The sequence below is a fragment of the Podarcis pityusensis genome (assembly GCF_964106645.2).
Source record: "Podarcis pityusensis genome assembly, chromosome: 1".
NCBI classification, from domain to species: Eukaryota; Metazoa; Chordata; class Lepidosauria; order Squamata; family Lacertidae; genus Podarcis; species Podarcis pityusensis.
In genome coordinates, this window is record NC_138028.1 from 29,281,253 (window position 1) to 29,306,767 (window position 25,515).

At 44.3% G+C, this 25,515-nt stretch overlaps 1 protein-coding gene across 23 annotated transcripts in view; it reads right to left on the reverse strand.

Annotated features, from left to right (window-relative positions):
* Positions 1 to 19,430, reverse strand: part of NRXN3 (neurexin 3) — a 1,227,884-nt gene extending 1,208,454 nt beyond the window's left edge. For 7 of the 23 annotated variants that reach the window (XM_080973889.1, XM_080973872.1, XM_080973868.1 and 4 more), the window contains exon 1: positions 19,107 to 19,428. The gene's annotated coding sequence lies outside the window, so the exon portion shown is untranslated. Of the gene's footprint in view, positions 1 to 16,313; positions 16,333 to 16,662; positions 16,834 to 19,106 lie in introns of those variants that run through there. The other 16 variants (XM_080973879.1, XM_080973871.1, XM_080973878.1 and 13 more) reach the window with 7 other exon arrangements.
* Between the last annotated feature and the right edge of the window lie 6,085 nt (positions 19,431 to 25,515).

Sequence of the window (25,515 nt, forward strand, 5' to 3'; positions counted from 1 at the left end):
CAGGCCCAGGCTGCATATTCCCCCACCCCACCCCCACTCAGGTGAGCTACCAATAAAGGAGACCACACAGTTGAATGGGATCAAATCAGGCCACAACTTTATTGACAACAGATGAAATGGTTTGGCATAGGCATTGGGTAAACATTCATTTCCGGGCTGCCTACCAGAAATGACATCAGGGTCAACCCGGCAGCAGGGATTCCTATGTCTTACATCAAATAGGGGGATCCCTGAAGGGATCCCCGCCTCTAGGAGTGCTGATGCCCAAGCCCCCTGTCTGGGCAAATGGACAGAAGCAACTCCATCATGGATCCCTTTAACGAGATACCCTATTTCTGGAGGGGAAAGCGAGGGTACACCCCCCTTCCAACCAAGGCTAAGGTCACCCAATGCCAAAACCGCCAAAGTTGTGATGATTGCTATGGGGTAGGCAAAACCTCCAGGTCATAGCCAATTCGCTTGGTAGGCAAATTCCTACCTGGCCTCACTAGTACAGCGACCACCGCAGCCATAGAAAGGTCAATTCAGTGAGTACAGTCATTCCTCGGGTTGAATGTGCTTCAGGTTGAGCGCTTTCAGGTTGCGCTCCGTGGCACGTTACTTCCAGGTTTCGCCAATCGCGCATGCACAGACACTCAAAATGATGTCACGCGGATGCGCGGAAGCGGCAAAACACGATCAGCAGGCGTGCCGGTGTGCCTTATGTTCCATTCAGGATGCGAACGGGGCTCCGGAACAGATCCCGTTCGCATCCCGAGGTACCACTGTAAATGCAAAATTACCAGAGTGGATGAGTTGATCCAACAAAGAAGAGCTGGGCGTCGTGGGCTGGCATGGGCTGTTTTAAATCCCCCGGGAGCAGACATGAGGGCAGGGGTGGAGGAAAGGGGTGCGATGGGGGTGGACCGCCCCGGGTGTCACCACTGAGGGGGAGTGACAAAACGCCAGGCAGCACTCACAGCGGGGCCTGCAGCATGCCCAAACCACATCTCTCTTCTGGAAGTGACACGGTGGCTTGGGCGCCTGCAGGCTCCACGCTGCCCCTAACGGACCACCCGCCTCAGCTGTAGGGCGGCTGAGTGGGAAGAGGCAGGCAGACTCCTCGGAGGCCCCGCGAAGTGTCCTGCCCCAGCTCACCCCGCCCCTGGGTGCAGGGCATGTGCGATGCCCCAGGTGCCCAATCAGCTTGCTCCATCGCTGCTGAGGGAAGCCTGATTGCTTCCTTAAGCCCGCCCCTGGAGAGCTCAGCCCTCTGGGCCAGCCTGCCATTGGCCAATTTGGCAGGCTGATGCAGAGTAGGATTTCAAGCCGGGAGCACAAGCCAAAGCTCACGTTCCAGCAGGGATCAGAGCCTGACGCCCAGCCCTGCATCGCCAGCGGGAACGGAGGCACTGGGCATCCGCAAAGCCACCACACCCCTAAAAGGGGGTAAGCGGATTTACCTGAAATCCCAGAATCAATCTCTACAAAACTACTTCATTTGGAGATAATTCCACATGCAAACACAGCATCTCCTGCTCACTGAAACAACTCTGCCTATTCCCCTGTGCTGCCCCTTACACCTGGAACTTTTGCTGTTGTTGACTGAACTCACTAGTTGCTTTTTTTAAAACACAAAACTAACTCAAGATTACTTACATAATAGTAGCAGATAAATTAAAAGGCACAATCAACCAAAAATGGCAACAGGCACACATGATAGTTCATTGCCATGATGGATAAACCACACACACCATCTTCTCCAAGTTTCTTGGCTGCATCCTTGTGCTAATCAAGATAAGCTTCAAAATTGTCTCATCCCTTAGATTTAGAGAAAAGACTAGATCTCATGCAGAAGTACATATTTTCTAGTCACTCCGTTTAGAAATGAGAATTATTTCATGTGCGGAGTAGAAATTCGCTTCTTAGTTAATCATCTGGCTTTTTTGACAATTTAGGACTCAAACCAGTTATCCAATAAGAAAGGCAACAGCATGTCCATGAATGACTTGTTTGAGCCAGTGTACCAAAATAAGGTACATGAACACCCTTGGTCCCTGCAGCTATTTTTTTTTTTTTAATTTTTTTTATTATTACCACCCCCACCCCCATACACACTCTGGGTGGCTTCCAGCACATATAAAAGCATAATAAAACATCTAACATTAGCAACTTCCCGATACAAGGCTGCCTTCAGAAGTCTTCTAAAAGTTGTGTAGTTCTTTATCTCCTTGGCATCCGACAGTTAAAACACATGAGCACGCTTCACATATAAAATTAGTACTTGTTAGAACTACATTCAGGCTTGCTTCTTCCTTCACACATGCCTCCTTTTTTTTTTTAGGTGCTTCCCCAAACCCCGCATACCTTCCTATCTGAGTACTTTTCCCCTGGCACAGGAGAAGGCAAACTCCAGGGCTTTTCCTGCTCTTTCAAGCAACAGAAACAGAACCCGTAAAAAGGCAGCTCCTTTCCTGCTTTCTTTCTCTCCTGAACATGAGAGGCACAGAGCAACAGATCTGGAACGTAAGGCATTATTAATAGCCACTGTCCTGCCATGATGAGTCACCTCACCACATAAAAAATAGCAGAATCACAAGCAGGTTTTTTGTGTGATTTTTTAAAAAGCCCTTTCCCAACAATCGTAGACCAACAAGGTAATTTATTGGCAGCATTAGAAGTGAAATACCAATCAATTGCACTAATATTGAAAGCACGCTATGGTATATCATTGCCTAGCAAGGGAGGCAGAAGTACTTGCGGAATCCAACACAGCGATTCAAAACTCATTCCATCCTTCTGGGAATAATAAGATCCCTTAGATAGCTATTAGAGACATTCTTTTAGTCACCTAGCCATAAATATCCCATAAGCAAGAAGTGCTGCGGCGAATGCAGAAATCCGGTCACTGTGCCATCATAGAAAATTACCCCCCCCCCTTCTAAAAGCAGATCAGTTCTATGGGAAATTTCCAAATGGGCGGGAGAAAAGGTGTCCCACGGTTTCAAAGTCACAGGCATACATACCTGCTCAGATTTCCCTGTACCTTGTCATGTTCTAGGACAAGGATGGGGAACATATTTCAGCTAGATGGCCACATTCCCTTCTGGGGGGGCTACCTAGAGGCCCCCCAGAGGCAAAAGTGGGCAGAGCAACTACAGTGGTACCTAGGTTAACAACTTAATTCGTTCCGGAGGTCCGTTCTTAACCTGAAACTGTTCTTAACCTGAGGTACCACTTTAGCAAATGGGGCCTCCCACTGCTGCCGTTGCTGCCACCGCCACCATGCGATTTCTGTTCTCATCCTGCAGCAAAGTACTTAACCCGAGGTACTATTTCTGCGTTAGCGAAGTCTGTAACCTGAAGCGTCTGTAACCTGAGGTACCACTGTAATGTGAATTGTACCTTTATAGAGTCAAGGTGGTTTATTTAGACCTGGACATCCTTCTCTATTGTTCATCCAGGCAAGCAAGAAGAATCATTAAAGTTAAAGGACACATTCCAACCAGGCAAAAATGCACAAAGATGATCTGGTGCAGGTGTGTGACCTGAGCAAAGTCCATACAGCTATATTTAGGGCCTGCGGGGCCTTGTTTACCCTTAAAACTGAGTGACAATGCAAAATGTATGCATGTTTCGTCCAAAGGCGGCCCCCGAGTCCCATAGGAAGAGGGATTGACACTCTGAGAATTGCAGCTCTGGGAGGGGAACAGGGGTCTCCAAACAACTCTCAGCACATTTAGCAAATTACAGTTCCCAGGATTCTTTGGGGAAATTGATGACTGTTTAAAAGTAGTATGATACTGCTTTAAATGTATAGTGCTTTAAATGTATAGTGCAAATGAGGCCTAGGATTCTGGCGACTGTTGTATGTGCAATTATGCTGGGAGGGAGTGCGGGGGGGAGGGAAGGTTAAAGTAAATAACCTGCCTAAAGTATTTTATTTTTTAAAAATTACAATTTCAGCCAATTGCCCACCTGAACATGAAAGCTGGTTTCAAAAACTGATGCTGACAAAAGGTGAAATTACTCAGCACATAAGTAGTTGTTGGCATCCGTCTCTCTTGGGAGACAATGGAGTGTGCCTTCTTGTAGCTGTAGAGACTGATGCAGGAAATACTTGTTTTGTTGCAGCTGGGGCAGATAAAGGCGTCTGGTTGTGCTGCTGCAGAAGCACCATGGAGTTTCTTCTCTCAACACTCCTCCCAGCGGCCATTCCTTCTCTGGTCACAGCTATGGATGCACAACCTGAATGACCATCTCCAGTCACTGTGGTCATCTACAAAGGATTCCCACATAGCAGGGCTGATGTTGCCAGCCTTCATGCCACATTTGCAGACATCTTTGTAATGCAGTTGGTCTACCAACAGGCCTAGTACCTGAAGAAACCTGCCTGTAGAGCACGTCCTTGGAGATCCTTCCATCTTCCATTCTGCAGACATGACCAAGCCAGCATACACATCACTAAGACAGGAGTGTGAACATGCTGAGAACGCGGGCTTGGGAGAACACATCATTATTTGAGACTCTGTCCTGCCATGTGATGTCCAAAATCTTCCTGACACAATGCATGTGGAAGGCCTTGAAGCGTTGCTCCTGGTGGTTGTAAATTGCAGACCACTCACTTCCATCAAGCAGTGTACTCAACACACAAGCCTGGAGAAGCAAGCCATTGCTGTAGTTGCCTTGCCAATATGCTTGTCCAGCTCAGCATCAATGGAGATGTTGCGGATTATGGTGGAGCCCTGGTAGATGAAATCATCTACCACCTCAAGCGTGTGGTCACCAATGCTGATGCGTGGAGTGCTGGTGAAGTCCTGACCCAGGATGTTGGTCAAAACTCCCTGCAGGCTTGGGCAAAATAGTTGATGAGTCTCTGTAGAGCTTCCTCGGAGTCAAGGCTGTCTTCTGCCAACAACATCTCTCAGATAAGGACCCGTCACACTTTTGTTTTAGTGAGATGTACCAGGTTGAACAGTCCCCGTTGCTTCTTAAATGTCTTCAATCCAGCTGAAGGCACAGGAGATCAGCAGGGAAAAGAATATGCCAAAGAGTTGGGGAAAGGATACAGCTCTGTTTCACACGGCTCTTTATACAGAAGCCGTCTGAGGATGAGCCATCATACTGGACGGTGCCACACATGTTCTTGTGGAAGGACACAATCATCTTGTGAAGCTTCCTATCTTGCTGGGCAGTGTGAAGAGTCCTTTTCAGATGACAGGATCTAATATCTTCATCAGATACATGAAGGTGATGTACAAAGGTTACCTTTGCTCATAGCATTTCTCTTGCAGCTGGCGCTGTGAGAAAACCATGTTGATTGTTGACCGCTCAGCTCTAAAGCTGCATTGTGACTTGGGATAGGTATGTCATAACTGGAAAATTGTGGCCCCACCTACAACTGAGCCCTGAAAGGGGTTTTCTCAAGGGAATGGGACCCTCAGGCTGAAAAGAGGCTTCGACTCTTGCCCTAGAGCTTCTGTGGAAATTAAGCAGGTATGGACCTGGTCAGAGAAATGTAGAATGGAGAATGGTTCACTAGAAAGTGAGTGCTGTTACTTATGGAGCCAAAGTAAAGCCCCCCACATACAAGACTAAGTTTAAAGGAGCCCCAAAATCTGCAGAAATACTACAACTACGGGGGAAACTCCCCCCACAAAAATAGGACTGAGCATGCACAGTGGTCATGTAACGCTTACTTTTTTGACAGGCAACTGTGTGAGATTGAATGGATTGGTTGGAATCCAGAAAGTAGTATTCCATTCTGCTAACTTTTGTTGTAGTTCTGGCTTGCATTATTGATCTTATACCAGCACCTGATCATTTCAAAAAGGCAGGTGTGTGTATCTTTATAGCTATGCTGTAGCTATTTAGCTATGTAGAGAAATTGTACGCCACTCCATGATTCTAGGATGAAGGGCAGTATAGAAATTTAACAAACAAAAATGTAACCTCAGAAGCAGCCTCACATTGAACTTCATCAGTTAAGTCTCTTTGAAGCAAATATGTATAGACCATCGTGGCTGTCTTTGTTTGCAAAGCCACAGCCCAACAGAAATCAAGAAGCAACTGATAAAACTATAAATGCACCACAGCATATTTGCCAAAAACAAATTGAATTTGAGCGGGCACACTCTGAGGTCACAGACACATACTGTTCAGGGTGCATTTGTGTGAAAAAGAATCCAATCAACCTCAGGCCTACTCCTGATGCGGGGCCATCCATCAAAGGAGCTGAGCTTGCTTCACATAACAATAATAGTCACCTCACCCACGTAACAAATGGGCACACAAAGAAAGTGATGGGCCTTGAGTTATGCGGTCTTTAGAACAAAACCAGAAGCTTGGGTTCCAAACATTGCAGTTTGCTCACAAGAAGAGTTGCCTCCGGCTTGTGGGGCAAAAGGCCAGAACACTAAGAAATTTACAGTGCAACAAGTGTAATGTTGCACTGCGTGGTATTCCTGCTCAGGGTTCCAGACAGGTAGCAAAGCCCTCTTCCATTGCACTCCATTTGATTCCACTTGGGACAGTTTTCCATCATCATGTGTACATTCAACATTCCACAGCCACTAAGCAAGCTGTCTTCATCGGGCTTTTTAAGAGAGCTCCCTCCTTACTTTTTTCTCTCAATGTTTTCTAACACCTACATCTTCTGCATAGGTGGGGCAGTTGTGGATACATAAGGATCCAAACGTCAGTGTCAGATCTACATATTTTGCCATAGCGTGAGGAAGTCTGCACTCCCACCGCCCACCCCTCCTGCAGGTTTGCGTCTAACCATCCTTGCTGCCACCACAGTTACCAAGAGAAAGATGACTACAGGTTCATGTCCCATCCTGCCAATGTGGCAGCTTCTTGCCTTCCTCTTCCTGGGGTGAGCAAGAAGGTAGGGCCATTCTTAAAAAACAGTCCCTTGGAAGTTGGCACCTCTGCACATTCACCAAGTCACCAAGTTTATTCTGCCTTCTAGCATAAGTTAAGTCAAGACTCAGACTAGTTTTGCTTTACAGACCCCCTCTTTTACACAAATTAATTGGTTTGAATATGGGTGAAGCATGCATGCAAACTTGTTGCCCATTAGCAAAAATAAAAATAGTGTACAATTTCAGGAGGTGGGAGGAGGCAAATTTCCAGGAAAAGTATGACAATTATTTCCAGGACAACAGTAAAAAAAAAAAAAAAAAAAAGGAGAAGGAAAAGAAGACCTGCTACAGACACAGCTTCCAGAACAGATTGGAGGAGGTGCTATTCCTATTTTAACAGTGCCCAAATCTGCTTGAGGCAGGCTGCTTTATTCTGCCTAGTGGTAGGGTAGAGCTCAGCCACTTGGCTACATTTGGGCAGCCTGCCTGAGGCAGCATACTTTGGACATAATTAAGAAGCAACACGCTATCAGTTATTTCATTTAAATAACAACAACAATCATAATATTTTACTGTGGTAGGGTGTCATTTCAATGGTCTTAGCCAAGGCACCAAAATGTCAGGCCAGTGAGATCAGATGCCTGCTCATTGCTTACATTTTTTTAGTTATGTGAAGAATTGATTCTAGGATAGTATATCTGAAATGACTGTCCAGCTACATTTGAGCGAGTTCTGCACACTGTCTCACTAGAGTGGTACATGCCCTGCTTATCCCCCACTTGGATTACTGCCATTCTCGGTAGTAGAACTCATCCTGTGGAACACCCTCCCATCGGATGTCTAGGAGATGAGTAACTATATAAACTTTAGAAGACATCTGAAGGCAGCCCTATATAGGGAAGCTTTTTAATGTATAATGTTTTTATACATGTTGGAAGCCACCCAGAGTGGCTGGAGCTACCCAGTACAAGTAATAATGACAATATTATTATTATTACTATTTAATTTTTTATAAATATTTACATTTTGCTAGTTATAGCTGAAAGTGCCTGGTGTTGCTGACAAATTCTAAGAAACAAAAACATACTGAGATTTTAAAATGGAAAGTGTAATTTACTAGTTTCAGGGCTGTGTACAGCACCACACATCTACATTCCAGGACCTTGACCTGGGGAAAACCTGACCTGCATCCAGCCTTGAATCAATGTTTAATTAAGGTTTTTAAAGCCCTATAAGCTCAGGAGAGGGGAAGCAGGGGAAAGACACTGATTCTCCTTTTCCTCTCTTCCCAATTGAATCGCAGGGAGCAGAAGGGTTGGATCCTACTGGGTGCTGTTTCACCCATGCATCCCCTGTAGGAAACATGCTGGCAAACCAGCAGACCCCTTCAGCCAGTAGGGCTGCACCCGTGGCACACAGTTCCTGCAGTGCTGCTGCATGGGCTCGACAGGCTTCCTTGGCCTCCACAATCTGCTGCCCTGCTCCTGCATAGTTTCCTCCAGTGTGTCCCATCATGGTGTGGTTCAGCCCTAGCTGTCCCTGCCACCAACACCTGCAACTCTGTGGCTGCCATTTAGCAGACTCACCTTTCTGACCATCCCTCAACTTGCTCCTTCATCAGCAGTCATCATCAATGGTGGGGTGGGATGGGGGAAGCACATAACTGACAGTGAGAGACCAACTGTCTTCTGGCACTGGCTCAGCACAGGAACAGGAGACAGGTCTTCTCTATTCCTCTCCCCCACCCCAATCTCCTCTTCCCACCTTGGGACCTCTGCAGTTTCAGCCATTTCCTTTGGAATCCTGCTATGGTCTACTTTCCAAGCACATTACCTGTGGGTAACATGCTGGTAAAGCAAACCCCTGCAGCTAGCAGGTGAAGGGTTCAGTTGCACTTATGGACTGCATACATGTGTTCCCCTGCGGGGAACATGCATACAAAGTCAAAATGCAGCACAGGGCTGTTTGAAAGCCCTCTTACAACAGCCATGGGTTGCCCTTGGTAGAGGCTGCCTGACTCGCCTCCCAGCAACCCACACATTAACAAACCCAGATTCCTCCAGGCAGCCCAACCCAGGGTGATCAGGGGTTGTCTTGATGTGATTCAGTCAAAGTCCAGATCAGAGCAAATTGGCCTGGCTTTGTTTGGGCTTTGGCAGAAACTGGTGTGCAGCCCTTTTCATTTATTGCCAAATTTGGTTAACATCATTTCAGTTTTGACAGGTTCAGCCCACCATTTTGATTCAAACTGGAGTCCAATGGTATCCAAATATAGACCAAAGCCCACTCCTCCATTTCAGGAACCACTGTCAAATTGGGCGACATTATTTGCAGTGCGGTCCAAATCAGTGCAGTTTTGAATAGTTCGGTCTGCTTCAAAATGACAGCCAACAGTATCCAAATATAAACCAAAAGTCCATTGCTCCATCTCAGGAACTGTCATGCAAACTGATTTCATGCCAAATTTGGTTTAAAATCTTTTCACTTAGGAATGGCTTTGCTCACCATCTTGCTTCAAAATGGCCTCCAACCATTTATAAACATAGACAAAAACCTGTTCCTCACACTTGGGAACAGTCATGCCAAGTTGGAATGATAATATCTCCAGACACATCCAAATTGGTGCAGCTAGTGATAGGCCCACAGAAGAAGGTTTTAAGCTGCTGCTTCACAATGAGGTAAAACCTTCCCAACATGCTGAAAATTGGGGTATAAGTTTAAATAAAATAAAATCATGATGTGTAACCATTGATTGCTTTATCCAGCATGAGTTTATCTAAACCCCCTTTAAAGTCATCTAAATTGGCAGCTGTCATTGCATGTTGTGGCAGCAAATTCCATGAGATGACTATGTGCTGTGTGAAGAATGCTTTCTTTTGACTGTCTTGAATTGAGATATTTGCTCATCCTAGTCCCAAAACAGATGAATGGCAATACCACCACTTCTTGTGTTCCTCAACAAGGTCTTGTTGAGAACTATCCATTTAGTCCTACTCTCTTTTCCCAGTTCCCAGGTTCCAGTATATAAGAGGATCCATAACTGCTAAGTTTTACTCAAGGGCCTTTGGCAAAGGATTTTATCAGAAACATATTGGAAGTCCAAATATACAGCATCTACCACATCACCCCCAGTCACCTGGAATATGCTTTTCAAACTGTTGAGTTCCATACAATGAGTAGCATACTATTGCTCTTACCTGTGATCATGTCCAAAGTACTTGCAACTCCATTGCCTCCCTCTCTCTAAAAAGAAGAGCCTGAAACTTGGACTTTTATCAGCAACGTCCACCAGTCCAGGAGGCTTTGCAGATTTATTATCTGTTCTATTTATTACATTTATATAGCACCTCTATATTCCAAGGAGCTCAAGGTGGTGTACATGGTCAAAATAATGACTGCTTGTGTTAGCTGGCAACTTTGCTACAAATGCCTATCTATAGTTCCTGGAGGGCCTCACCAGCGGTCTGGGGCCAGAAGAGACACCAACAAAGGGACTTACACAGAGCCGAACAACTTGCATCTCACCAAGATGAACTTGCATCTCACCACCAGATATGAATGGTGGGCCCATGAAGGGCTTGAGGAACAATGCTTTTTTTTCCAGGCCAACGCATGCATCAGAAACAGGAGATTAGATCAGGACTCTGGTAGGCTGCCACACATGGCTATCAGATTGAGTTTGGCTTGGTGGAGCAGAAAGTGTGTAGGCCCGGGTTATGGCAGGCTCCCAAATTACACTTATCGCTCCTCGCCAATTGTTATTCTTGCCCACCCCTAAAGCTCGCATCCTGCTGCTGGAAATTTGTTTGGATGCAGGAGATGCTGCGGCAGCATCAAGGGCATTGCAAGGAACAATTCTGGGAGTCGAATGCCCCTCCCTGCCAAACCGAAAAATGCACCCACATCCCGGTGCAGCTGGAAAAATGGAGGGGGCCTGTCTTCCATCCTCTCATGGTATCTGTGCTAGTTACCAGATGAGAAACTGGCATCTTCCATGAGATTCAGATAGCCCACCACTTTGTTCCTGGGGATTGAAGGCTCCTGGTGTTAATTAGCTCCTGTAATATGATGGATGACAGCAGGAAAGCCAGAAGTGACACAGGCAAATTGCATTCCAGAATGAGCCTTCCCTCCTCATCAAGGGCACTGGAAAGGGATCTGGAGAAAGACAGGAGCTGAGCTGCAACACCACCACCTGGACACAGTGTATATAAATACAATGAGGCTGTGGGAATCGGGAACAAGGAAGTCCACCCTCAATGCTAACAAGAGAAAACAAAGAACGTTTGACCTGCCACAGGGGAGCAACACACACAGGTTTCTTGGGCTGATCCCTGTTGCCATGAATAAATTGAATCCTTGAGAAAAGGATAAGATTGCCCTGCCCTGATTTGGTGGTCGAGCCCCTGCTGCCCATGGGAAGCAAAGGAATACACAACTAGACACAACAACATACTAAGGAAGAGAAGATGGCAGCTCAAATCAAGGCCATAAGGGGATGCAGCCCTATCTCCTGGGTGAGAAGCATCCTTTTCTCTCCAAGACGGAGGCCAAAGGAGAAGAGATGAAAACTGGGGCAAGGAGGCAGTTGGGTGGGAAAGAGGAAACCAGCCATGTATCTCCCATGATGAAGTTAGGGATGGGAGATGAGACAGGCGAGGGAAACTGGAAGGGGTGGCCTGGGTACTGCAGCACCAGACCACAGAGGTATAAAGTATTAATATAAAGTTAAAATTTGGGGGGTATATCCCTAGTGTATGAACATCCATGCATCACCTTAGTTCATTGTACCAACTGCCAGTGCATAGTCGTCCCATTCTCCTGCAGTCTTCTCTCTCTCCAAGCACACATTGTCCTAGGACCAGCTCATCCACTAGACAAACACAGTATTGGCACTGCATGCAAGCCCTGCAAGGGGAACTGTAGACACCGACTATGTTCTGCAATTAACTGTCCCAGAAAAAGGATGCTTCCAGAAGACCTATTTATTGAGTATTCATCCAGATTTGCTTGAGGGGAGACTAGATGATGTTGCATCAAAGAAGGTGTTCTCTCGCACTTCCCTGTGCATTTCCTGTCACTTTCCTTATTGCAAAAACACTGATCTTGGAGAAGCAGGTCTGTTGCACAAGACCTCCCAAAACACAATAATGGTGAGACCTGAATTTTCTGGTATGTGACTGAATCCCACCTGAAAGCAGTGTCAGTTTGGAAACACCCAAAGGTAGAGCAGCAAGATGAAGAGATTAGGGCAGAGGGGACAGAAATCTACAGTGGGGATTGCAAAGAGACAGGAATTAAGACCAAGAGAAGAAGATGCGTCTAACCTGATTTATGGATCCTAATAATGTCTAGGACCAACTCCATTCTCCACTTACAAAATAACAATTACAGAGTTCTGTTTATCCACCCTAAGCTCGCTGTATTGAAATGCAATCTTCACAAATTCAGAGCAATCACCTGGTACAGCTCTGTTGGAACTATTACTTTAAACAGGGAGTTGCACATCTGAATATTCCCCCATTTAAACAACAACCCTGCATATAGAAAATCAGCTCAGTGGCAGATGACAGGCCAGGATGGTTCTCTCCAATATGCTTGTTTTCTTTAAATGGCAACATTTAACTATGCAATCCCCTGTTCACAGTCTAAAGTGGAGAGTCCCAGCAAGACTGTATTATGTGATTACTCTGAACACAGAAATCAGCTCTCAGGACTCAGCCAGTCCACAGAAATTGTGTTGTGGTTGATTTTCAAAATGCAAGTGATTTTTAAAATGGAAAGTGGAATAAGGGGCACTTTGAACTTAGAACCAGGGGGAGGAAAAAGGAGCCACCGAAAAGCAGTGCTCACTTGTCTCCCAAACACATTCAGTACACTGACAACACTCCTTCCAGATCAAGGCTTAGTTGCAAAAGCCTTTTGCACGTCAAACTTATTGCATGTCAATAACTATATTGTTATTGCCGAGACCTTAGCATGAACAATCTTTGAGTTACTTTTTATAAGTCCCTCAACCTTCTGCATCAGGGATGATCAGAGAGCTAATTCCAGTAATTCTTTTTGCTGGTTAAAAATGACTAAGCACATAAAGGTGCCTTGAGTAAGCGTATGGGTTTGAATTGTTCTTTTTAATGGAAAAAGAGCTAACTCACCCTAAGACAGTTTTTGACCTTGGCTGTTTGGGGTTGTTGCTTTCTATGCCCTAATACAGCATCTCCTGCATCTGCCAACTTCCAAACTTCCACCTAAAGTGCAGTAGACTATGCAAAGCTGCTTGCCAGGAGGACAGGGATGAAGAAGAAAAAAATAATGAGGAAAAATAACTCCCTATATTAAGACACAGAGAGAGGGATAGATAGAGAGAGAGAGCGAAACACACAAACCAGAATCTGAGAGGTGGCAACAGGAAGCCCAACGTTCACCAAAATGATACAGCTTAATTCTACAGGAATCAAGAAGAAGGAACTTACAGATTTTGATCATGGTCATACAAAGCCCTGGAATCTGCTTTCTGGCTAATGCTATGCTATGTATTACATGAAAAGAACCAGTGGAGTATGCACATTATTTGGTGGTAGAAAATATATCTAAACCTGGGATGGTGAACCTGTGACCCTCCAGGTTTTCTTGGACTCTAGCTGCCATCAGCCCCAGGTGACCTGGCCAATGGCTATGCTAGCAGAAGCAGACGGGAGTTCTAGTCAAGCAATAACTACAAGTCTGCAGGTTCCCCACCTCTGATCTAAAAGAGAAAAGCCAAACTCAGGCGCTAGCATTTAGCACTTCAATCCACAACCTTTTTTCCCCAAAAGTCAGTCCCATTCATTTTAACAGGACTTCCTTCCACATCATAGGATTTGAATCATGGGGATGTTTTGCGGCAGAAATATCAGAAGTGGCCAAGGGCTAAGAGGCCAAGAGACCTGAGCTCCAATTTCACACCAGAATTAAGTTGATTCAAGGACAGAGATGAGACAGGCCACTGGGACACACTTATCCTTTTTATAATAAATTAATAATAATAATAATAATAATAATAATAATAATAATAATTTAATTAAGGCTATTACCTTGCCCCTGCCCTAAAATGCCTTGAAAATTATTCAAGCCAAGCAGAATTTTCACATATTTTGATTTTCATGTTGGAATCGTCATGTTCAATGGGAAAGAATCTTTAGCCAAACAGCTAAGCGAATTACACAAAAATCAAGCAGTGTTTCTCGATCTTGCATCCAAACAGCTAAACAGTGAGAGGTGGAGGAATGCAACATTTTGTCGGCTTCAAAGAGACTTTTAAAGTTGCAGCATAACTTGACATTCCCTTCATCTTCATTTTAAAAAACTTACTGTTCAATCTCTGCTCCATGGATGAGTACAAAATAACCATCACGGGTATGGGAAAGTAATAACCAAAAACTCAAGAGACCGGTATTACTTTCTCAGGGTGGGAGTTTCAATTTAACAAGTGTAGCACCCCCTACCTGTTGCTTAGCTGGTCACTGCACAATCACATACTGCCTTGGTGAGAGCAGCAACACAACCTGCCAGTTACTAAATGGGCTCAAAAGAATAAACTTTCTCAGCTCAGCTCTAAGAGGTTGGACCTGGTCACACCTGAGAAGCAAAAACCAAGAAGCCTTGTCATTTCCCAGTATTTGTCTATGAAAATTGTGCAAATCAGATGCCCCATAAGCCTTGCATCTCGGCTTCTACGATTCTCATTTGCTAGAATTCCTCAAGGTCAGCGAGGAAAAGGAGAGCGAGGAAAAGCAAATGGAAGATGAAGACATTGCACTACGAGCACCTTATTCAGCCCATTTCAGTTACCAGCTAGTAAAGCAGAAAATATGGAGACCTTTGAACACTGCAGCCAAATTCAGCCACATGCAGAATGCAATGGGAAACTGTCTGCCGAAATGACGGAAGCCATTAGAGATCATTCCTTTCTACCAGATTTCCTAACCGCACTATAACACACCCATCTAATGATGGTAATAAAATAGGTTTGCCTCAAGTAGGAAGGCCTTTTCTAAAAAGGGAGAAAGGGGATTTCAAAGGGTCAAGGCACTGTGTCAACCCTTTGCGCCCAGCTTTCCTTCGCTGCTGTGCCCTTCCCCACACTTCCAGGCACGCTCTCCACCCACTGCCTAGCAAAAATTCACCCACGCAACATCAGCAGGGCTAGAAAGCGGCTGACAAAAAAGAAAAAAGGAAAAAGATAGGGCGTAACTGGAAGGAGGTTGCAATGCTTTCTTGAGACCAGAAAAAGCCATTTCTCCCTCTTTCTCTCTCCCCCCACCCCACCCCAGCTTCTAATGGTGAAAGGCAAGTTTCTTCTGCACCCTCCTGCAACACACATACAAATGTCACCCATGATTCGATGCCCTCCAGTCTCATATGAGTATGCAGCCTTCAGCACAAAAGTACACGGGATCAATTACATCCCTGCTATGTCTGATCAGAAGCACGGAGAAGCTGGGGAGGAAGTATCTGGAGGGACAGCGAACGAGGACAGGCCTGGAGACAGTAGCTCGGTCCTGGATGTGACATGACTCCCACATCCCTCTCCTTTTGTATTGCAATGCCCTCCAGCTTGGAGACACACGTATCTGGCCTTTGTGAGGGGAGGGCGCCGTTGGGTGCCTGCATGCATGCCATATACTCTCCAGTGTTGCAGGCTGCATCTTCCCCGGAGTACGCTTTCCTCATCCACAGCTGCCTGGAGTAACCTTTATTCCAATATGTCGCAAGCATGTATTTCACGGGTGGTTAAACCGAATCATTATCACCAGGCATTTACTTGACCAAAAAAATGTTATTACCCATTGCCGAGTCTATTCCACCACAACACAAAGACACCTACCCGCCTTCTCTTCTCCAGACCCCTTCTACCTTCGTTACATACCCTCCTTTTCAACATGCGAATCGTATGACAACATGCCCGGGGGGGGGGGGGACAGAGCAGAAGGAGCAGGCGGCAAAATGCATAGGTGTGCGTTTGGCATTTGCTATATTTTCCAGTTGCCGAACAACGCCTATCAGCTCTCCCCCAACCCAACACGTAGATATAATTTCAAAATGCAAGATATAGAATTAAAACCACGGCCTATCGTGCAGATCTCAGATATTAACCGTGATCCTCACATGCATTGGGAGCCCAGATACGTGGGGCACAAAGCAAAGGTCATTGTGCTACGGTTGTAATACACATGCACACACCCAAAAAAAAAAAAAAAAAAAAAAGCCGCAGAGCCATCAAGAGGTAATACAGAATTTTCTCGTCAAGAGCCGAAAAGCCTACGGGGGGTGGGTGGGGGGAGGCGAGAGGAGGAGAAAGGGTGTGTGGATAGAAAAACAGGGGAGGAAATGGCAGAAAATGAGGAAGGGGCTTATGAAGACCATACAGCCCTGAGTCTAATCCCAAAAATTACAGTCCATCATTGCCCCCATCCCCACTTAATATACCTTCTTTGCTCTCCAGTCTCCCCTACTAGCATTAGTAGAGACAGATTTCTGTATCTTGGTTTTGCAGCAGTGGGTCTAATAACTCGCTGATCAAAACCCCTCACTAAAGATATCCCCTCCCATTCTTTTTTTTTTAGCTCTGGCCTAAAGAATAATGTGTTTTTAGAGATAATGGTGGCTATTAAAAAAAAAATAGAAGAGGACACATCACAGACATTATTCAAGCAGCTCCCCCGCATCACCTCAATCTCCCACAGCACGCACCATGATTTTTTCTGATTCCCTCCCATTCCTCCCCCCAACCCTTTTCCCCACCCATCAAGAACGACAATCATAAATAAAAATTTACCGAAAAAACCAACAACAATGAAAAAAAATTGGGAAACGAAAAATCCACAACTCAATCTGGATAGCCGATCTCAAAATCCCAAGCACTAATCCGCTTGAATTCGTTCTTGCCCTTATATAAGCAGCAGCACGCCAACATGTTCAGTGGAAACGCAGTGCAAAATGAGGCCAGGGTAGAAGAGCCATGGAGAACGGTGATATCATCGGGTATCAGCTCCATCAAGGAGCCATCATCACCGGCACGATGAAATCAAATGTGGGGGCCTCAAATTTTAATTTATGTATTTACTGACGTGACATTGTTCCACAGACATCCCTTTCCCCTCCGTTTCCCCCCACCCCACCCCACCCCCCGTTGTTGTCATATAAAGGATGATAAGGAATACACATATTTTGCTCCCAAAGCATACTCCTCCACCAAGAGATCCCCCGAAAGCTCCAGAAAGAGCAACCTCACCAGCCAAGACTCTTGTTTATATTTCATTGAATCAATTAATACAGCCCCAGTTGTTTTAAGTATCACCGATATTTTGGTGTTCTTAGGTAAAACCCCGAGACGTCTCCCCTTTCCCACAATAGAGAGGAGAGAGCGATGGAAAATAATTCCATCGATGCCCATAATAATGGGGCACAGAAGCACATACAGAAAGGCAGCAAACTAAAATGGTAACCGTCATCTCTCGCGGAGGGGGGGAAAGGGGGGGCCTTTTCACCAGCCTTTAGATAAACTTGTAGAACTGGGTACCGTGGACTATTTTAACTTAAAATGAGAGCGACAACACCCCGGCGTCTCATGGTATATTTAATGGCCGATTCTACACGGTGAACAGACAAGCTTTCCTTGGCATCTTCTTTTCTCCACCCAGATAACATCCTTCTCTCTCTCTGACTTTTCGCTAGACTAGTTAGGAGTTCACCCCCGCAAAATCCAGTCCCCAAAATATACCATGGCACAAATACTGGTTAGCGGTCATAGGGGAAAGGAAAAAATTCTCTCAGAGATCTGAGCATTTGACACTGGGAAAAATCTCATGATACAATTGAAGAAGAATAAAAATGAATTGGTTGGGGGAAGGGGGGGGGGAGAAGCTATTTACATCAAAATTTTGAATATTCAGGCCAAAGAAGAAATGAAGAATGAGAGGTTGTTAGGTGGGGAGGGGGACCCTGGCATTTCAAAAATGGTTTCAGGAATTATTATTTTTTTGTTATTCTGCCTTTGAGGTCTTTTATTACCTACGCATTCTTCAATTTATTTTAACCAAAATTGCAAAAAAAACAACGGAGGGAATAAAATTCACTTTTGTGGGAGGAAAGAAAAATGTGGTTTGGTTTGGTGTTGTTGAAACAAAATAATTTCAGAGATTTTGTTTCCTCATCATAAAAATAAAATAAAATGTAAATGTAAACAAAAGACCATGACACTTGCACGCAGCACTACAGCTGGAACCCATTGGAAAGGGAATTACATCATTGTCCTTCATGGTTTAAAATTGGAAAATAACTGAAGGTTTGGATGTTTGGGGGGGAATGATTTTTTTATTTAAAAAACCTGGTTATTTCGCACACATTTTTAATTTATTTATTTTGCATTAAGAAATCATCCAACCAACCTTTAAGGTCACTCCTTGCCTGGAAGCTCACAGCACTTGCTCGTAGTGCAAGTTTTCAGGCAAAGACAAGTACTAAATCATTAATATAAACAAATGGAAGGCGGGGAAGGAAGATTCTTGTAATAGATCCAAAGTAGTATGAGGTGGGGGGGGAGAGATCCTTCACATCTTACTCCCTTTTCATTCCACCCCCGATAAAAAATATTCAGGGTTGGGGTGGGGAGAAAGAACCTAAAGAAGATCTAATATTCTTACCAAAAAAATATATTTTGGCTTCTTAAAGAGATCCCTGCCAGTGTTTAACCCAGCACTGCCTCTTTCCCTCAAAATAACCATTTTATTTTAAAGTCAAGTGCTCAGTGCAACTGATCATCGAAATGAATCGAGTTAAAGGTACTGGTCAAGGTTTGGAGTTTGTGCTTGTCACCTTTAAAAAAAGAAGAGGAGGAGGTATTTGGAGAAGATGTGCAGTTTTCCTCACGCTCAGGCACACGTAAAAATTACTTTCTGGGGATGAGAAAATCCAGTATGAGGGGAGAAATAACTTTACAAAATCCTGTCCACCATAATAAATCTCTATAATATTGAGGGTAGGCGTTTGGGGCAGGCTTTGAGGGGGGTTTTTGTTTTCTTTTCTTGTGAAGACCCGCTCTATTCTTCACAGCTCTCTCTGGTGAGAACTTGGAGCACCTAACACCTTCCGAAGCGGGGGGAATCTCTCGAGTGGGCGCGCTGAAATTCTCCGTCCGTCGTGGGGAGCGAGGCGTTGTATTCCATCCTAGGGAACCATCTCCTTCTCTCTCCCGCCCGCCGCCACCGAGAAAAGTCTTACCTTGGTAGTTGAGAAGCGAGTGGGGTTGTTTAACCAACTCTTTGTTTGTTTCCTTCTTTGGGGGGCCGCTAAGAAATCCAGGGGTGTCTCTTGCTTCTCGCTCTCTCTCTGAGAGAGAGTGTGGTGGGAGGGGAAGCGCGAGGCGGGACCGGGAGGGCGTTGTCGGAGGCGCAAAAACGCGGGCTGCGAAGCAGGCTGAGGGAACGCGCGATGCAGGCAGCGAGGAGCGAGGGAAAGCTTTGGCGCGCCTCAGCCCCTCTCTCCGCGAGTTGCGTGCGAGGAGAGATGCGTAGAGCGGAGCGCTCTGCCTGAGACTGTCGGAGGAGCCCAGGAATTTCACGCACTCCGGAGCCGGCCCCTCCCCTCTCCGGCGCGCAGACCCCAGCATTTAAAGGGACAGCCGCGGCTGTGTGTAATTCGGGGCTCGCGCTCCTCCCAGCGCTGTTTTGCAAACAGCTGAGAAGATGTAATCTGGGGACATCCTCAAACCCAGGGATGACTAAGAGGCAGGTGCTCGCCAGCCCCGCTTTCTCACGCCGCAAACTCAAACTGGGGAAGGCAGATAACGCGCGCGGCTCCTTCTCTGGGGAAAAGCTACGGTCAATCGAGGGGGGGGGGCGTTTAAGCCAATTGGCTTCTCCAGAAATTAAGCAGGAGGCGAGGGAACGGGCTCTCATAGCACCGGAGGGTGGGTTAGGCAAGGAATGATACCTTCGCCTTCATCTCTTTCTATATCCTGTAGGAATTTTAATAAAAATAAAAATGTTTGCCTTGTTTTGTTGCATTCTCTCAGTTCTTTTGACTGATGTCGTTCAAGGCTCTTTTACACAGACACACACACACAGAGAGAGAGAGAGAGAGAGAGAGAGACGTATAGTGTGTGTGTATTCTATCCATCTATTTATCAGTTCTGCAAGCTGGTCCGTAACTGGGCCCCCAACACTCACGAAATGCAAACACAACTGTCTGGATTTTGTCTTTGCAGAGGAGGAAAATCTGGGGGAAGAATGGCGCTCCAGCTATTAAGAGTGGCTTACTCATGCTGGGAACTAGGCAGGCACTTAAAGTTCACCGCTGATAGATCACACACCGCCAACCTTTCCCATTTAGGAATACAACAGCCTTGTGGAAAGACGGAAGAGTTTCATGTCAAGGTGTTTTTTTGTGTGGGGTTTTTTTTGTGGTAAGGATCAAAAAAAGTAGTTAAACAAACGTGCTGCTATAATATCTTCCTTTCTGCTGCATGTTTTATGTGCTTCTTTCACGTAGTTATTTTCACACGGCTGTCTATTGTAGAAAATGACAAACGAGGATCTAATAGTCCATTAGGAAGGCACAACACGGTGCTTTTGCTTTTCAGAGGATTGAGAAATCAGAACGAGCAGTTTCACTTTCTGTTCCCATTCAGTTCCTCTAACTCACATGCAAGCACTGTATTTGTGGTTGTCAAATAATAGTAGACCAGATAGTCATTAACTATTTCAGACTTGGGACCCACATTTAACCTAAATATGCATTTGAGGACCCATTTCTTTCTTTTTTTGCCATCTATTTGTGTGGCAGTGGTGCTTTTGTTGCCACCCACCTTAGATTAGACTGCATTTATATTTTATTTTACATTTTAAACATATAGGAAAATTCTATTCCTGTCTATTCGAAAGTAATTCCCATTGAGTTTAATGCAACTTATTCATAGGTAAAATATCTGTTTGCAGCCCTAATATTCCAGGGTTTGTTTGTTTGTAAGGACACCCAAGGCAGATACCAAGAATATCAAATACACTTAAAAAATCAATGAAATGCAATAAAAATAATAATTCACAAAACTAAAACAGAGAATAAAAAGAATTAAACCAGAAGAGCAAAGAGGAGCATTGTGCCAACTAACCCTTCTGTCTCATCCTAATAGTTCTCCAAAACAAAAACAGGTTTATGCAACCTGCAAATAGTTTTTTTTTTCTTTTTTTGGTCTATAAATTTTGTTAAATAAAAATACAGACAACTCCAAGAGGCAAATGAGAGAACAAAATGAACATGTATCCTACAGGGAAGAGTTCAAGTGATCAGCTGTAATGTTTGTCTAAGCTCTGAGGTTGTGAGAAAGCCAGTGATATTAGTGTTTATATGGTGGAACCAGAATACCAGTTGTCGGGAGATTGCTTGAGGTATTGGACCCCCAGGGCTGGGAACTCTATAAGGCACATATAGGGACTCAGGAGGGCTTAAGAAATCCTTTACCAGATAAAAGGGACTGGTGATTAGAATTAAAGTTCCCTCTTGCTCCTGAGAGGTGGCCATAGGTAGAGGAGGGCACGACAATATCATGAACTTATTTTGAAAGGTCTCCTCAATTTCAAAAGGTCTTCACTCTGGGGCATGGAGGGCGGCAACTATGTGAGGGACCCCAGCTCTGTTAGCTGCATGTGATTGGTTTTTGCAGTTCTTTGGATCCCAGCCAACGGCTGAGCCAAAAAGGCACCAAGCAGTGTCCTTACAGAAACGCCCCTCTCCTTGCACACACACTTCCTACATTTCTTTATTTCATTATTTGTGGATGCCGCTATATAGCATGAAGTTTTCTAGACAGCTTAAAACGATTAAGTAAACAAGCAAAACACTAAATAAAACAGAAATAATACCAAACAAACAGGACTCAATGTTTGTTTGTTTGTTTGTTTGCTTGCTTGCTTGCTTGCTTGCTTGTTTACAAAATTTATATACATCACCCTTCATTATGAAATTTCAGGTCTACAATAAGAAGCAATAAGTTAAAATCAGAAATACCACATGGGGCGGGACCGAAGAAAACCTATCAGTAAAAGCTAGGTATTGAATTAAGCAATGCTTGGCTAAATAACAGTGCAATTCTAACAGAAGACAGTTTTACTGAAATGTGTGGGGCTTACTCCCAGGTAAATGAGGTCACTTCATTTACCTGGAAGTAAGTCCCATTTAAGGACGGATAAATCAGCTTCTCTCGATTTCTTGTTTTTCCCATCTTAAATTTGATTCTCCACATTTCCACATTGGCTTGTGATTTAAAAAGCAGTCCTTATGAAAATTCACCAGCATTTTAGTGTAAATTTCTCTTAATATACATATATTTGTATGCATTTTTGCTTAATATGCACATTTTTGCAAAGCAATATTCCTGTATATTTGTAAGGGGGTTTTTTTGTAAGTTGTTTTCACTAATATATGCATTTACCTTAGTATATGTCTGTTTGTATGCATTACTTGGCTGGAGAACTGCATTGCAAAATTCAGAAAACTATGAATTTTTGAAAGAGGGCAGTGCTTCAGCTCTTGTACTGTTTAGAAAATGGAAATTGGGTAGGTTCACTTTTAAATTTCTACCCCATCCCTAGCCCCACTGAATTCAATAGAACTTGCTGCCAAGCAGATATGGCGAAGACTACACGCAGCCTAAGTTTTATCAGACACTGAAACGCAACTATGGTTGGTGCCTGCTATACTTCAGGGTGCTTACTGGGTTTTTACCATTCATATAGTAGTAAAGTATACTATAGACTAATTCTTTTTTTATTAAAAAAAGCAATTTTTTTCTTGTGTGAGAAAACTTACAGCCTAGTGAACAAGTCGTCCTTCTAAATATCAGCAGCCTCTTAAAAATAGCTGGGAACAAAACATATGCTCACATGATCTTCCTTCAAAGAGGTCAAGCAGGAGTCTTGCTGAAACAAAACAGAAATTTGCCACAAATGCACATTGAAGAATCCCACTGGTTTTCCACAGGTACAGCCAGTGCACCTCCAGCCTGAAGACCTATCCAATACTGCTTACACCAGCATCACTATGATTATACAAATGCCTCCATACCCACTTTTGGCCACACCCACTGCTGGCATTTAGCACATGGAGGGTGTTCTGAATGCAACCCTCTATCCAAAAAAAAGGTTAACATTCCCTGTCCTTAGGGAGACATTTTGCACCTCTCCAAAGCACTCCTATGCCTTAAATTTTTAACACAACCATAGTGTCCTCCAGGGTGCAGCTGGAGATGTTTTGTGCAGTATGAAGAATTGTGAAGTGGAAACCTAAGCTTTGACGCTGATATGGAGTTCTGATTGAAGAACTAAGCCGTTTCTTTTTAAAAAAAATACATAGGGGAATATAAGAAAATGAAAAAGAAAATACATATGAATTTTAATATTTTCAGTCCTATAGTAATTGTATATCTGAGTCTTCCTTGCCCCTCCATTTCTTACAAAATAGCTCCACTTTTCCTTCATCACTGTGGTTTTCTTTCTCATTTTTCCTTCCTCCCACTTGCAGTTTTCGTTCTCCTTCCCTCCCCCCTCATCTTTCCTTTTCTTTGAAAAAGTTCCAAAGCATAGAACATTTGTGGACCAGGGAGGGTGCACCATTAACTATTCAGTGCAGGGCCAAGGCAGCGTGGAATAAACTCTGGCTTGGTCAAACGTTTGTGATCACCCAAGACCAAGCATGGGCAAACTCAGCCCTCCAGATGTTTTGGGACTACTCTTTTTTTTTTTGAGAACACTGCATATTAATATTTATGAAAAAGTGTCTCCAGTGTAGCAACACGTTTCTAAAGTGTTGTTATGGGGTCGGCACATGCAAAGGCAGGAAAGTAGTCCTTCCTTCATTCTATAGCAGGCATGGCCAAACTTGTATCATCACAGTCAATTCACAAAATGCAGATGCAAGTCATCAAGTGTTGTGTACTCAAAGTGGCACTAACTCAAGCAATGCACCGACAGGTGTCAATCAGTTCTTAGGCACACTCACTTCTCTGCAAAATACATAATGAAACGTCCTTTTATCAAGTCTGCACCTGGGATAAAGAAAAGAAGAACCCAGTTCTGTACCTAAGACTTACAGTCAAAAATTGACTATAACTTTATGACAAATTGGCTGTCTCTTGTGGACAGACCCTGTATTTTTCTGCAATCTGCATACACTGCCTAGATGTTAGTGACAAGCATTTACCATGTAGATAAATGGAAACACATCTTCCAGTCCCTCTTTCCTGAATCTTAAGACAGAACTGAGAACCTTCTCTTTTGTTTACAGCGTCAAGGCATCTCATGCTACTCAATAAATAAGAGTTACAGTGTGCAGAACTGATAGATCGCTTTGCCCACTGTTGATGTGCAGTTGCCGCCAAGAAGCGTATCAGACACACAGCCTCCCTAAATGACACTTCAAAGCAGCTCTAAGCCTTCCCACAGGTGGAGCTTCTGAAAACTCCGTAGTGACTTTATTGGTGATTTATCCATATAACAGATGCCTGCCAACAAGAGAGGATGCAGAAGGGATTTTTGCAAGCTGAAAATGGTGAACAGGAAGGGGCACAATCTTCAAACAAGAATTCAGGTGCTAGAGAAAAAGGCTCCCTCATAAAACTTCAATGAAGTCAGGGTGGTCTGCTTTATTTGTTTGTTATATTTGGATCTATCCCAACGGTCATGCTGTCCAAAAGACCGGCACGTTTTTATTTATTTATTTTTGCAACATGAAGTGGGCAGTGAACAGATGTGGAAAATAAAAGGACATAATGGAGAATAAACATTTGACACCATTCTCTGGGACTTGTAACCACCTTTATTGATAATATACAAAAGTGGGTAACAGGTTTCCCTCTCTCTTTTTTGAGAACACTGCATATTAATATTTATGAATAAGTGTCTCCAGCGTAGCAACACGTTTCTAAAGTGTTGTTATGGGGTCCGCACACAAAAAGGCAGGAAAGTAGTCCTTCCTTCATTTTATAGCAGGCATGGCCAAACTTGGCCCTCCAGCTGTTTTGGGACTACAACTCCCATCATCCCACTGGTCCTGTTAGCTAGGGATGATGGGAGTTGTAGTCCCAAAACAGCTGGAGGGCCAAGTTTGGCCATGCCTGTTCTATAGGATAAGTTAGAACTGGGAAGCACAGCTCTGCACACAGCTGCCCCATAGGGTTATAATACTTCTCTAGCAGAAGTATTCCCTAGCAAATATACAGTATTTCCAGCCCACTGAGAATTGCCATTGGATCTCCTCACACCATGAAGAGCTATAAATAGTACCGTATTTTTCGCTCTATAACACGCACCTGACCATAACACGCACATAGTTTTTAGAGGAGGAAAATCAGTAGGCATGCCACCCGTAGGCATTCCCTCCATAACACGCACAGACATTTCCCCTTACTTTCTAGGAGGAAAAAAGTGAGTGTAATGGTGCAAAAAATACGGTACTTCCTGTTCAGCCTCAGTTTTTGCCTGGGCAATGATACTCCTTACTCTTTAGTGGTTCTCTACCATGACTGACCCTTGATTCTCAACTCCCTTTTGACAGTTGTCCACGGTTCAGCTCTGACGAGGAGTGGGCTTAAATGCCCATTTGTGTGGGAACAAAAGATGGAAAGAAATTTAAAAAG